The sequence below is a fragment of the Sus scrofa genome, chromosome 15 (genome assembly GCF_054392235.1).
Source record: "Sus scrofa isolate SSC_HxYL_T2T_F1_AM1 chromosome 15, Sscrofa_HxYL_maternal_Yorkshire_Landrace_v2.0, whole genome shotgun sequence".
Classification (NCBI taxonomy): Eukaryota; Metazoa; Chordata; class Mammalia; order Artiodactyla; family Suidae; genus Sus; species Sus scrofa.
Window position 1 is genome coordinate 44203851 of NC_139397.1, and position 15568 is coordinate 44219418.

Here is a 15568-nt window from a genome sequence, read left to right on the forward strand (position 1 = left end):
TCAAGTTTAAAAGTCCCTCTCTGGAGTTCCTGCTGTGGCACAGTGGGTTAAGAATCAGACTGCAGAAGCTCAGGTGGCTGCAGAGGCTTGGGTTCAATCCCTGGCCTGGGACAGTGGGTTAAGGATCTGGGAGCTGTGGTGTAGGTACCAGCTGTGGCTCGGATTCAATCTCTGGGCCATGAACATGTATATGCCAATGGTACAGCCATTAAAACAAACAAACAAACAAACAAAAAAACAAAAAAAACTCCTTCCTAAGAGCTGGATTCCTGGGGGCCAGCAATGACCACATGAAAATAATGGGCGTTTCTGGAGAGCATAGCCTTTCTCCCAGAAGTGATAAGCTGCCCTTCTACTCCAGTCAGCCCTGGGATATAATACTGATTTTTGCTCTGGGTACTAGGGTTTAACAGATACTCATCTAGGAAGAGTGTTTAGGAAGGAGAGGCAGTTTGAAATTATGCTTTACAAGCACTAGGCAAAGGAATTGCCAGGAACAGTTGTCTGGGAGAAGAGAAGATTCAGCGGTAAAACCATCATCACTTTCAGATGGCTGTGAGGTAAATGGAACAGACTTGTGTGCATGACTCCAAAAGTTAGAGCTTCTCTCAAAGCGTGAACATTATACGGTGATAGATATTCAGTTCAACTTACAGAGGAACTTTTTAAAAAATTTTTCTGGCCATGGTGTGCAGTGGCTTGATGTGGGATCTCAGTTCCCAGACCAGGGACTGAACCCAGGCTGCAGTAGTGACAGCACCAAATCCTATCCACTAGACCACCAGGGAACTCTGTAAAGAGGAACACTTTTCCAGTTAAAGGCTGTACATACATTTGATGAGTCCATTGTAAGTATGAAACCACAGTACTGGAGTTAAATGAAATCATCTCTGAAATCCCCATGCAACTCCAAAATGTACATTTTTCAAACCCTCAATGCCTGCAATCCTATGTTTTAAGCTTGAAAGATATGCTTGGCGTTGCAGTAGGTGTTGTTGAGGCTTAAGGTTGGTTGTGGGATTATAGAAAACTAAGTGGCAGACCTTATCCTCAAATAAGTCACAATAAGATTTGACTGTATTCGTGAACTAATAAATAAAAGAATTAACAGCTCTCATTTTCTGGATGCTGCTCTGTGCCAGACAGTCTACAAACATCATTTTGTATCATTTTTATGGCCACTCTGTAAGTGCCTTTAGAGTCATTTCCACTTGCTAGATGCAACTTCAAGACATGAAGAATGTTGTCCAAAGTAACACAGTAAGTAGCAAAGCTGGGGTTCCAGCACAACTCTATTTGTCTCCAAACCTGTGCTTGTAGATATTTCAAAAGGAAAAAACTAAGATTTTTTGAAAACAAGTTGGCACCATAGGAGGCCAGTGTTCCAGGGGAAAGGCAAGGCCTGGCACGAATTCTTACACACTGGGCACCATGTGAAAGCTGTCTCATTTCATCCTCCAAAACCAAACAAACAAAAAAGACAAACAATCTGTAAGAAGCACATTTCGGGAGTTCCCGTTGTGGCTTAACGAATCCAACTAGGAACCATGAGGTTGTGGGTTTGATCCCTGTCCTTGCTCAGTGGGTTAACGATCTGGCGTTGCTGTGAGCTGTGGTGTAGGTCGCAGATGTGGCTCAGATCCTGTGTTGCTGTGGCTGTGGTATAGGTCAGCAGCAACTGCTCCGATTAGACCCCTAGCCTGGGAACCTCCATATGCTGCAGGTGCAGCCCTAGAAAAAGACAAAAAGACAAAAAGACAAAAAAAAAAAAAAAAAAAAAAAGGCAAAAAAAAGCACATTTCGTTACCCTAAAGTGTCAGGAGGTAGAAATCATACTCCTTATTTTGACAACGAAATATTTTGCAATGGAAATTAATTTTACAATGAGAAATTAACAACCAGATATAAAGTGGTTACCGAGGTAACAGAAAAAAGAAGAAAACAACGTTATTGCTGAGATCGTATTGCTGGAAGCTTCTAGTACCCCTGGGGGGTGGGGTGGGGAGGAAGGTGAGGGAAGAGATGAGAATTATTGAATCTTAAGAGCTCGGAGGGGAGGCCCTGCGGAGCTAACGCTCAGACCTCGGGCTGGAGGAGATGCTGCTAGCCGGGCTGGTGTCTCAGAGATGCCCAAGAGGAGGTCTTTACAGTGGCTTTAAAAGCAGCTCCTGGAGTTTCGAGGACACTGAAATCAGCCCGGAAGAAGCCAGTCCTGTCCTCCTTCGCCAGCCCTGTGGCCTCCCTCTAACGCCCCCTATCGGCCGAACCTCGCTGAGCGCAGCTGGCAAAGCAGGAAGGTGGATTCAGAAACCCGGGAGGGTGGCTTTTGACAAAGACGCAATGGACGCTCAGAGACCTGCCTCAAGCCTCAGGGCTGGAGGACCGCGCATATTGCACTTGACTGCCCAGCCTTCTAGGGCACTGTGCTTTGTGACCACACTGCTCATGTACCAGGCAGCCCTGGGACCTCCTGTGTCACTTCCCTGCTTCTCCCCTCCATGGGCAGCACAGCATGACATGGGGCCTTGGAGCTCAGGAGCAGTCCCGGGAGCCCTGGAGTACTCTTTGCACTACCCCGCCCCTGGAATCTCTCCTGGCACATTCCCTAGTGTGGCCTGGGGCCCCTGTTCCGGCAGGCCCAGCCTGGCCCTGCTGATTGGCGCTGGGAACCGGGAGCCCAGTTCAGCCCAAGCTGTCACCTGCCCCTCCCCCCTCTCCCCTCAGGCACCATGGCTGGGCCAAGCCCTGTGACAGCTTCCCAGAAAACAGGTCTGGAGCAGCGTTCAGTCGTTTTGGCCTATGCTCTGGGGGAGAGGACACTGGTCCCAAGTGTCCAAGAGGCTGGCTCTGGGGTGGAGGAGCTCTTGCCCCTCCCCCCTCCCCCATACAGTCACCCCACAAAATATTTATTGGGTTCATACTCTGTGTCAGGCACAGGGCTTGCTCTGGAAATACAGTGATTATGAAGGGAGCCAACTTTATGGATCATGGTCAAGGACGGGATCCGGACAGGAACCAAGGAAGAAAATGAGATAGGCATGAACTTCACACTCTCCACCCTGGGCGTGAAAAACATGTAACGTTAGTTTTCTGTACTTCACATTCATTTCTTTTTTTTCTTTTTTTTTTTTCTTTTTGTCTTTTGTCTTTTTAGAGCTGAACCCGCAGCATATGAAGGTTCCCAGGCTAAGGGTCTAATCAGAGCTGTAGCCGCTGGCCTACATCACAGCCACAGCAACGAAGGATCCAAGCCACGTCTGCGACCTACACCACAGCTCACGGCAACGCCGGATCCTTAATCCACGGAGCAAGGCCAGGGATCAAACCTGAAACCTCATGGTCCCTGGTTGGATTTGTTTCCACTGTGCCACGACGGGAATTCCTCATTTCTATTTTGAAGCTTCATTTCATTGGGTGAGTAAATCTGGATGGATCACAGTTCAAGGTTCCCTTTCTTTTCCTAGGGTCATGTCTATGTTCTGGGAGGCTTATACAGCTCCATGGCCAACTTATGCTGGGTGCCCACTGCCTGGCAGGTTCAGCCCCTCTCCTGGGGCTCTGAGAGTCACTTCCTTGGGCTCTGGGCCTCTTCAAGTTCTGTCCAAAAAGCACAGCACAGGTCCTCTCTTTGGGAGCTGCCCCTCACTGGGCCTCAATGAATAGCCAGGAAGTATGATTCTCCCCACAAACTAATGAATCTCTACCTGCAAATTGCGTCAGAGCCATGGAGAGGAGAGGAGAGGGTGCTTTGAGGGGACAGGGAGCTTGTTTCAGCTGGGGGTGAACCAGAGAGGTTGCTCTCAGGGGTGACATTTGAGCTGAGACCTCAAGGAGTCCAGGAAAGATCTAGAAAGATCTGGTGGGCAGAGGACACAAGATCCTGTGTGAAGGCTCTGAGAAGGAAAGAGGTGTCCTGGTCTGAAGGGCCATGGCACCTGGTGAGAAGGGAGCAGGACCAGCCACCTTGGGGTCACTGGGGCCCATCCAACCGGCATCTCTGTCTCCAGGGAGCAGGTGTGCTTGGTGACTGGCCTGAGACTGCTCCCATCATAAAAGTTCAGAGAGCAGGTCCCAGCTTACACACAGCTTCACCTTGTCATCCTTCCAGACTCTTGAGGGGGAGGTTCTTCTGCTTTTCAAACCCATCACTGACTACCTCCAGGGAAAAGCCACCCTCTACCCCCCCCACACACCTGAATGCCACCCCACCCGGTTAGCCCAGCTTATCTTCTGCACCCAAACCCCTTCCCACTGGGAGTCTTTCCCTCCCTGACCCCAGCCCTGATGTCCTCCTTGTCCCCCTGCACTTCCACTGCACTTAGGATGACTTAGGGTGACAAAACAAATAACAAAGGGGAACTTTCACCCTGGAGCTGAAGGACTCAAGTTGTTAGCCTTCTCAGGAATATTTGCATTTTTATTTTTAAAAAATTACTTATTAATTGATTTCTTTAGTCTTTTTTTAGGGCCGCATCCATGGCATATGGAGGTTCCCAGGCTAGAGGTCAAATCAGAGCTGTAGTGGCCAGCCTACACCACAGCCACAGAAAATGTGGGATCCAAGCCATGTCTGCGACCTACACCATAGCTCAGGGCAACGTTGGACCCTTAACCCACTGAGCAAGGCCAGGGATTGAACCTGTGTCCTCATGAGCCATGATGGGAACTCCTATTTGCATTTTTAAAAGATTATTTACGATGGTGGAATAGAGGACTGGAGCTCAACTTCTCTCCTAAAAACAACAAAATTCACAACTAAAGCCTGAGCAATCTCCACCCAAATGGACCAGAAACCTTAAAAAAGATACCCTACTCCAGAAGAAAAAAGAGGAGGCCACATCAAGAGGTAGGAGGGGCAATTTCACGATATAAACAAACTCATACCTCCCGGGTGGGAAGCTCCACAGACTGAAAACTAGCTGGTTCACAGAGACTCACCTATAGGAGTGAGAGCTCTGGGCCCCACATCAAACTCTCTCGTGTGCGCATTTGGCACTGGGAGAAAGAGCCCCTGGAGCATCTGGCATTGAAGGCCAGTGGGGCTTGTGCACAGGAGCTCCATGGGACTGGAGGAAGTGGAGACCCCATTCTTAAAAGGCACACACAGACTTTCACCTGCACTGGGTCCCAGGGCAAAGCAAGGTCTCCATAGGAATCAGGGTCAAACCTGACTGCAGTTCTTGGAGGACATCCTGGGAAAAGAGGGGTGAATGTGGCTTGTTGTGAGGGAGGGACCTTGAAGGCAAAGCTCTGGGGAATATTCAGCAGCTGCCTTTCTCTGGAGGGGGCCATTTTGGGGAAATCTGGCCCCACCCATCAGTTAGTCAGTGCTGAGAAGCCCCAGGGCAAACAACAATCCAGCTGGGATCACAGCCCCACCCCTCAGTAAACAGGCTACCTAAAGACCCCTCAGGCACACACAGCTGCCTCTAATCCCATCCAGAGACTAAGCCCCACCCACCAGAGGGATTAGAATCAGCTCCACCTACCAGTGGGAAGGCATCAGCCCCTCCCATCAGCAAGCCTACAGCAAGCCCCCATACCAACTTCAGCCACAAGGGGGGCAGACACCCGAAGTAAGAGAGGCTCCAACTCTATTATCTGTAAAAAGGTCACCACACCAAAAACCTGTAATAATGGAAAGACAGAGAACTATAACTCAGATGAGGGAGAAAGGAAAAACCCCGGAAAATCAGCTAAGCGATGAGGAGATTCTCAGCCTCCAGGAAAAAGACTTTAGACTGTCGATGCTGAAGATGATGCAAGACATTGGACATAAACTGGAGGCAAAGATGGACAACTTACAGGAAACACTGAGCAAAGAGACGCAAGATAGAAAACTGAAACAGGAAGAGATGCAAAATACAATAACGGAAATGAAAACTTCTCTAGAGGCGGCTAACAGCAGAAAACAGGAGGCAGAAGAACGAGTAAGCGAGGTGGAGGACAGATTAGTGGAAATTACGGATGCAGAACAGAAAAGAGAAAAAAGATTGAAAACAAATGAAGAGAGTCTAAGAGAACTCTGGGACAATGTGAAACGCACCAACATCTGTATGATAGGGGTGCCAGAAAGAGAAGAGAGAGAGAAGGGGACAGAAAAAATATTCCAAGAGATAAGAGCCGAAAACTCCCCTCACATGGGAAAGGAACCACTCACTCAAATCCAGCAAGCCCAACCAGTCCCATATAAAATAAACCCAAGGAGGAACACCCCAAGACACATATTAATCAAACTGACCAAAATTAAAGACAAAGAGAAAATCTTGAAAGCAGCTAGGGAAAAGACACAAGTAACATACAAGGGAACCCCAATAAGGCTCTCAGCAGATTTTTCAGCAGAAACTCTGCAGGCCAGAAGGGAGTGGCATGATATACTTAACGTGATGAAAGGAAAAAACCTCCAACCAAGTTGACTTTACCCAGCAAGGCTCTCATTCCGATTTGAAGGAGACATCAAAACCTTCACAGATAAGCAAAAGCTGAGAGGATTCAGCAACACTAAACCAGCCTTACAACAAATACTAAAGGAACTTCTCTAGGCAGAAAAGAAAAGACAGCAACAGGAAACAAAAATTTCTCAAATGACAAGGCTCACCAGTAAAGGTATATATACAGTAAAGATATGAAATCATCCATGCACAATTATACCACCAAAATCAGAAATCATGAGAAGAGGTGGGTACAAATGCAGGACACTGGAGATGCACTTGCAATTAAGAGAACAACAACTTAAAACAATCTCGTATACATATAGACTCTTCTATCAAAGCTTCAGAATAACTGCAAACCAAAAATCTACAAGTGATACACAAACAAGGAATCTCTGGAGAATAAATATATCTCATAGTAAATAAGTGCAGAATCCACCATGAAGGGGGTCATTGGACATCATGGAATGCTGATGTCTTCTTAGATCTGATTCTGATTTCCTCTCCATCAAAGAATTTATGATAATTATAATTAAATAATGCAACTGTACAATTAATAATACAGTTCTACAATTGTATTATTAATAACCATTTCTCTCCATGGTACAATGTAAGGTCTATAATGTCTTGTTTATCACATCACCTAGAATGGTGTAATGCCTATAGTGAAGAATCAATTAAGATGTAACAAATTGTGAGGACATATTTATATAGTTACACTGTTTTTTAACCAATTTATGCATTTTATATTTTACTTATTTTCAGAGGGTGTATTATTTTTGTTATTCTTACCAGTGAAGTTATTCTTTTTATTATGCTATATAAAATATTTAATGGTATATAAAGCTTTCTTTATAAATTTTAGTTGTATAATATACACAATTTTAATATAATGCTAATATTTAAAGAAAAATTGAAATGTAATAGATAATACTAAATAGTAAAGATGAAAGCCATACAAGATGGGGTAAAGTATAGAATAAATTTCCTATTTGTCTCAGCATATTTTCCATTCCATTTCTCCAGAGGGTGTCACTTAATCTGTTTCTTAAGTTCCATGATGTAATAATCTGTGTGAATGTAAATGTGTTTAAATATATGTATTTTATTCTGTAAAAAAAATAAGAATAAAATTACAAAAAAAAAAAGATTACTTACATAAAATTCAAGAGAATGGTGGAGGGAGTTCCTGGATGGCCTAGTGGATAGGGATCTGGTGTTGTCATTGCTGTGTCTCAGGTTCAGCTCCTGGCCTGGAAACTTCTACATGCCATTAAGTAAAGGCAGAAAAAAAAAAAAAAAAAGGGGGAATGATGGAATGTGGTGCATTAGACTAGGCAGAAAGGCTCACTGGCCCTTTAAATTTGCATCCTGCAGGCCTGGCTCCTCTGCACACACTCACACACATGTGCGTGTGCAAACACATGCTTGCCCACCATCCTCACTTCCCATTCCGTCTCCCTACGTCCCCCTGGAGGCCCTCTCCACAGTAGGAGCAATGTGTCCTGGTGGACCTGTTCCCCAGGACATTTCCAAGAAGACACAAGGAGCAAAGGCCAGCTGTACAGCAGATATTTGTACACTGGGCATGCTTTCCTTAAATCCTGATCAAAGCCCATTAAGTAGATATGTTATTATCCCCACTTTACAGATAGGGAAATTGGGATTCAGAGGGGTTAAGGGGTTCACCCATCTCAGCACAGTGGGGATGGTGTCTGACCCCAAACCCCTGTCCCCACCACCATACCCCTGCCTCGCCATGTGTCCTGGCGCTGAAGAGGGTTCAGATCCAGGTAGGGTGTGGCAGCAGGTCTCCCTGTTTTTCTTGGGATGATCTAGGAATGGTTTCCAGGGTCTCAGTCCCTCCTTGGCCCTTTCCCTCCTGGATCAGCGCTCAGGACTTTCGGCAGGAAGTGTCCATGTTTCAAGTGTGAGGCATTTTCTGAGAGCTCCCCAAGGCTTCCGTGACAGACTGGAAACAAAGCCAGCTGGGGGAACAGGCCTTGTGCCAAGGCCCCTGAACCGCCAGGAAAGGCAGAGGACCCAAGTGTGTGGTTTTCCTGATGCGTGAACAGGCAGGGCTAGGGGAGAAGATGAACATTCCGGGGGTGGAGGTGGGGGCATAGAGAGAGGCTTTCTGACCCTCAGGGGAGGGATGGCGGCTCTCCTTCCTCCTCACCCTCCCCTGTGCCCTTGAATTCACTTCTGCCCCTACCATCGAGGGCAAGGCTGGGAGTGGCGAATCCTCCACTCAGTTCCAGCCCACCTATTGTAGACATGACTAAAGAACGCTGCACTGCCAAACGCAGGGCACAATCTCTCCCAGGTCTGGATGGAGTGATGCAGGGGGCACCCCATCAAGAACATTGACAAGAGGGGCGTGGCCAAGATAGCAGAGTACGAAGAGCCCCGCCCGACTCACCTCCTACTGTGGGCTCCCCCAGGCTACGACAGTTGATAGAGCAGTGTTGAGGAGAAAGACCTGAAGACTGGCAGAAAAGATCACCTATAACTAATGTCTATAAAGAAGAAAGCAGGGAGTTCCCGTCGTGGCGCAGTGGTTAACGAATCTGACTAGGAACCATGAGGTTGCGGGTTCGGTCCCTGCCCTTGCTCAGTGGGTTAATGATCCAGCGTTGCCGTGAGCTGTGGTGTAGGTTGCAGACGCGGCTCGGATCCCGCGTTGCTGTGGCTCTGGCGTAGGCCGGTGGCTACAGCTCCGATTCAACCCCTAGCCTGGGAACCTCCATATGCCGCGGGAGCGGCCCAAGAAATAGCAACAACAAAAGACAAAAGACAAAAAAAAAAAAAGAAGAAAGCACAATGAGGTGGGGAGGAGGGGCAGAGACACGGCATAGTCAAGACCCCACCCCACCCGCTGGGGTGGGGCCCCCCTCCCACGGGAAGAATCATTACAAAGGCAGAGGTTCTCCCCAGGGAGAAGGAGCCTCATGTTGTTCCCCAGCTTTGGGGTCTGGCACTGGAAAGAAAAGCACTGAGAATGCTTGGCTTTGAAGGACAGTACCCAGAGGGCTGTGGGAACCAGAGGCTCCATTCTTTTATGTTTTTTAACCGTTTCTCTGTGCGGACAGAATCTTTAGTACAGGAGGAGAGAGAGAGCGCACACCAGAGAGCTGTTTCCCATTGGTTTGGGGTGGGCTGAGCCTGAACTAGGGTCTCTGCGCATCTCATGTATGATGAACTGGGAATTGATCACAAAACAGAATTGTGGGAGCATGTGTTTGAAGCCAGTGGTGACCTTGAGACGGGATACCTTCAAGAAATTCGAAGAAAACTTGGAGAAGGCCTGGAAAACCGTAGAGCAGAAAACAGGGCTTTTAAGCCTGTTGGTTGAAGTGTTTTCAGTTGCTGCTCAAGAGAGGTACTAGAGTTCCCCTGTGGCTCAGTGGGTTAAGGATCTGACATTGTCTCTGTGAGGCTGTGTGTTTGATCCCTGGCTTCACTCAGTGGGGCTCAGTGGGTTGAGGATCCAGCATTATAGGTTACTGCTCAGATTCTACCCCTGGCCTAGGGACTTCCATATGCTGCAAGTGCAGCCCTAAAAAGCAAAAAAAAAAAAAAAGAAAGAAAGAAAGGGAAGAAAAAGATCTTGTTCTGGGGTCGGTACAGTAGGCTAAAGGCCCCAGGGCCACCATGGGGCCCTAGGGATGAGGGCTTTGTCCACTTGCCTAAGGCCTGGTCCAGAAGCATTGACCAGACCACATTTTGGACCCCATCTTGGGCCTGGTCCTCTATAGCTTTGACAAGAGTCTTCCCTGGGTTCTAGATCTGGCTGGGGACGTAGCTCAACCACAGGGACCATTCTGGGTTGGCAGAGCCCCCTGGGGCCACACCCACCCTATCGCCCTCAGAACAGGCTGCCTGCAAAGGGTGTCTTCTCTGACCCGGGACAGCACATTCAAGACTCGTTGCCCTCACTCACCTGGCTGTAGATAGATGGCTCCTACAGGGCACAGGGGCCGGGAACCTGGCAGGACCAAACTGGCCAGGGTGCATCAGGGACTCGCCGGGCTTGCTGGTCTCCCGTCTCCACTGCTCCCTCAACCTGAAAATGCCCCCAAACCCCAGAGGACAAGGTCTCTCATTCTATAACTCGAGGAAGTAACCCCACTGAAGGAAGAAATAATGAGAAGGACATTTACGTGACAGGACAATGACTCATGGGGTACTGAGAGCCTAGTGAGTGAAGCCAGGAGGGAGTGCCACCTGAAGGCTCCCAAACAAAGTCTAGGCAGGTTCCCACCTGGGTCCTGAGCAGCGACAGGGGGAGTGGGGCTTATGCGTTGGGGAAGCCTAAAGGCTCTTAGAAAGGCTTTGAAGCAGGGTTATTAAACTCCGTGTGTATAAATATCCCAGGGCACTTATGAAAATGCAGTTGCCTGGCCCCCTGCCCCCAGAAAGCTTGACTCCCCTCTATCTTCAGAGGGATTCTGATGCAGACTGCCCATGGACCACAGTTTGGGAAACAGCTCTAAAGAATTCAGGCTGAGGGGGAAGGGCTCAAGGCGGTGTCTCTGTGGGGGTGTGGGCTTAAATACAAGTACCACCATAGACAATGGTGAATAGCAGAGGGGAGGACGGTGGGTTGGCCTGTGTTTGACTGCCGACCTCATTGGGGGCTTCCAGCACATGGTGATAACACACAGGCTCACACAGGCTGTCTGTGGTGCCTCTGTCAGGGAGTGGGACAGAAGAACTGGGTGGAAGACAAACATGTCAGGCTGATTTATCTTTTTTTTTTTTTTTTTTTTTTGGTCTTTTCAGGGCTGCACCTGCAGCACGAGGTTCCCAGGCTAGGGGTCTAATCCGAGCTACAGCTGCTGGCCTACACCCCAGCCACAGCAATGCCAGATCTGAGCTGCGTCTGCGACCCACACTAAAGCTCTTGTCAACGCCGAATCCTTAACTCACTGAGCAAGGCCAGGGATCGAACCCTCAACCTTGTGGATCCTAGTCGGATTTGTTTCCACTGCACTATGACGGGAACTCCTCTCTCTCTCTCTCTCTTTTTTTTTTTTTAGAGCTGCCCCTGTGGCATATGGAGGTTCCCAGGCTAGAGGTCAAATCAGAGACACAACTGCCAGCCTACACCACAGCCATGGCAATGCAGGATCCGAGCCAAGACTGAGACCTATACTGAAGCTCACAGCAACGCCAGATCCTTTAACCCACCGAATGAGGCCAGGGATGGAACCCACATCCTCATGGATACCAGTCAGGTTAGTAACCCACTGAGCCACAATGAGAAGTCCCTGACTTATCTTTCATAACCAGGTAAGAGGGAGCCATGGCTGGTTCCCCAGCACTAGGAAAGAGTATGGTAAGGTCGACATTTTCTTCTGGGTCTCTCCATCCCCTTCCTGTTTTTGTGGACTAAGAGGACAGATGCGGTCCAGCTCCCCTTGTTCTAAACGAGCTTTCTAGAGTCTGGCCTTGGACTCTAAAACCTCTTACACTTTGTTCCTTGTCTCTTTGGTGTTAAAAAGAAAATCTGTTGCTTTCTTGGCATAGCCAAGTCAGGGCTGTTAATTAACTCAAGAACCCTTGTTAAAAAAAAAAAAAAAAAGATTAAGCAAGGGGGTAGCTGGACTCCATTCCTAGAGGGAAAGAAAACATGTTTATGAGAAGGAGAGAGGGCAAAGGATGATGCCGCTGCTCCACGCCTCTTGGCTTTTCTTAGTGGAGCCACAGGGCCAGGTGGGGTCGGCTCTGCAGGTAGCTCCACCTACATCGGCTGGACTGTCCAGGCGACAGCCTAGGGCAATTCAGGCCCAGCTCTGCTCTTACTGCCTTTGCAAGCCTCTGTGTGTGTCACCATCTGTAAAGGGAGAAAATGCAATTTCAGGAGGTTGGCGGGGGGAAGCGTAAATGACTTAGCAGTGCATTCGGCTAATAGTAAGTGCCTAATAAAAGTTTGCGGAGTGAGAGCCCAGGGCCACTGTGAGGCTGGGGAGTTGAAGACAGAGTGGCTGACCAGTATCTGCTACCTGGTCAGAGTTCTGGGCTGTTCTGAGGGTTGGCATTCAGCAATTTTAAGATGTGATTCCGTTGCAAGTTTGTTCAGGGCCAAGGCTGCGTTGTATGAACCTTTGCACCCTCTGGGGCTGTCAGAACACCCGCGGGTTGCATGCTTCTGGGAGTGGTGACTCAGATCACTCAGGCAAGGCACTGCCCCGAATCCAGCCTCCCTGGGTAAAGGCCAGTCTGTTTGGGGGCCCAGCTTAATGCCTTTTTACTTCATTTTTTCACTCAGAACATGAAAGTAATGTTTTTGGTAATAATTTAGCAAATACAGAAAAGTATGAAGGAATTACACATAATCTCACATAAGGTTATTTTCTCCTGGGCTAGGGAGTGAGCTCTCACCATAGCAGTGACCCAAGCCAGGCAGTTACAATGCTGGACCCTTAACCCTAGGCTACCAGGGAACTCCTCCTTTCTTGTTAATATACAGTATATTAAAAATATCAGTATATGTATATTATGATGCCAAATGCCTGGCATTTATTGAGCCCTCCCCTCTCCCTGTTAGATACCGGGCTTATCTGTCTCGGCTGTTATTCAATTTGAAGTCAGATGGGCTGGCTTTGGGGGGCAGCCCTCACCCCTGGAGGGGTGCCTTAGTGACGGGGGATAAGGCATTAAGAGAAGGGGCCAGGCAAGCAGGCATTCTGGAGACACTGAAGGAAGGGCAAAGTCACCTGAGCTAGAAGAGTCAGGGAAGGCTTCCTGGAGGAGGTAGGATTGAGCCTGACCTAGAGGAATGGGAAAGGCCTCCTTCTATATGGATATGGGGGCTTGGGAACTATTCCCAGCACAGGCACCATGTGATTCTGGAAGGAGGTGCTGATGTGAGCATCTGGGTTTTTGGAATTCTGGTATTACACAGTGCCCTTCAGAACAATCCGGGGGGGCAGGAGGGCAGGGCCACTTAAAGCCTGGACCCTGGAATCAGACAGGCCTGTCTGATTCCAGGGTCTGATCCCGCAAGTCTTAGGCAGAGGGGAGATCACGTAACATCTTCATGGGTACCACATGCAAACAATGCCACCTGCCTCACAAGGACAGCATAGGGATCAGTGGCAGCCTGTGCTCTGACTCAGCTGCAGCCTGGTTCAGGATCCATGCACAGTAAATGGATCCTGAACCAGGTACCAGTGCTATTTCCACGGGCCAGGGAGGTAATGGATGCTCAGAGAGCCACTGTGCCCTGGCACCCACCTTGCATGCAGACACGGGGGCACATACAAGGAGGATGGCCTGGCTCAGACAGAGCTGGTCTCGGGGGTGGGGGGGGGAGGCAGCCTTGGGTGAGACTGTCCTGAGGCAGAGGTTTCTGCAGCCCTCTCTCCATGGCCCAGCATGCCTCCTTCCTTGTCTTGAGCTCACTGAAAATCCAGCTCCCTTTGGGGTCAGGAGGAGTCTTAAGGTCTCGGCTGTGGTATGGGGTGGACAACTGCCCAGTGTCCTTCTTCCCCGCTGCGTGGCTGACCGTGCTCTCTGCCCTTGCCCAGAAGCTGTGTGGCCAAACCTTGCAACTCCACGCTCCTGTCCTTGGGGTATGGCACCTCCTTTCCTGCTCTGCCTCCCTGGCACGTAACATAGAACCCGCTCTTCTTGCAGTGGACAGGGTCCACTTAGCCCAGCCCTGGAGGGTCAGCCAAGGTCGCCCCAACTCCAAGCCCCTCCTGTCTGTGACTCATCACCAGCTTATTACACATTCCTACGTGAGTATGGGACAACGTGGAGGGAACATCCTGAGCCCAGCATTGGCTGACCACACACAGGATACCCTCCTCCACTGGGCCCTCTGGCTCAGGCTGGGAGTTTCTCCCTTGACCATCACAGCTATATGTCCTCGGGTCCCTGTGGGACATGCTGATCACTGTCTTCCTTTATCACTGCTTTGTAGCCCAACCCCATTCACCGGTGCTTTTCAAGCCAGAATTGAGTGCCTGTTCCCAAATGCCCTCAATGTCTGGCCTGGATGGAAACAGAAAGAACTCCAGGTCTGACACCAGATATAGCAGTTATCTGAAACATCTCCGGCAAAAAATGTTGGGAGTAGCTGGAAATGGAAGCAGGTGCTTTATTTATTTTTTGTTTTTATTGTTATTTATTTTATTTATTTATTTATTTTTGTCTTTTTGCCATTTCTTGGGCCGCTCCCGCGGCATATGGAGGTTCCCAGGCTAGGGGTCGAATCGGAGTTGTAGCCACTGGCCTACGCCAGAGCCACAGCAACGCGGGATCTGGGCCGCGTCTGCAACCTACACCACAGCTCACGTTAACCCACTGAGCAAGGGTAGGGACTGAACTGGCAACCTCATGGTTCCTAGTCAGATTCGTTAACCACTGCGCCACGATGGGAACTCCGGAAGCAGGTGCTTTAAAGAGCAGGTGACAGCAGAGCAGCCCCTAAGAGTGACTGGGGGCTGTGCGTGGCAGAGATTTGGGGAATGCAGGCCCAATGGCTTCCCAGCACATCCCTCAGAGCCAGTCCACGTGTGTGGCTCAGATTGGGCCAGAATTTGGTGATTATGAATAGAGCTGCTATAAACATTCATGAACAGATTTTGGAGCAAATGTAGTTTTCATTTCTCTAGGAGGAATACCCAGGAGTATACTACTGGGTCATATGATAAATGTATGTCTGACTTAAGAAACTGCCAAACTGAGTTCTGTGGTAGGTGTTACAAATTTGAACGCAAACTTTGCACCCCTACCAGTCATGCTTAAGAGTCCCAGTTTCTCTGCATCTTTGCCAGCACCTGGTTTTGCCTTTTTTTTTTTTATTACTCAAAGGAATTTATCACATCGGTAGTTATATAATGATCATAACAATCCAATTTTACAGGATTTCCATCCCATAAACCAAGCACAGCCCTCCACCTCCCAAACTGTCTCCTCCGGAGACCATAAGTTTTCAATGTCTGTGAGTCAGCATCTGTTCTGCAAAGAAGTTCAGTCTATCCTTTTTTCAAATTCCACTGTCAGTGAAAGCATTTGATGTTGGTGTCTCATTGTACGGCTGACTTCACTTAGTATGATAATTTCTAGGTCCATCCATGTTGCTAAAAATGCTGGTATTTCGTTCATTTTAATGGCTGAGTAAT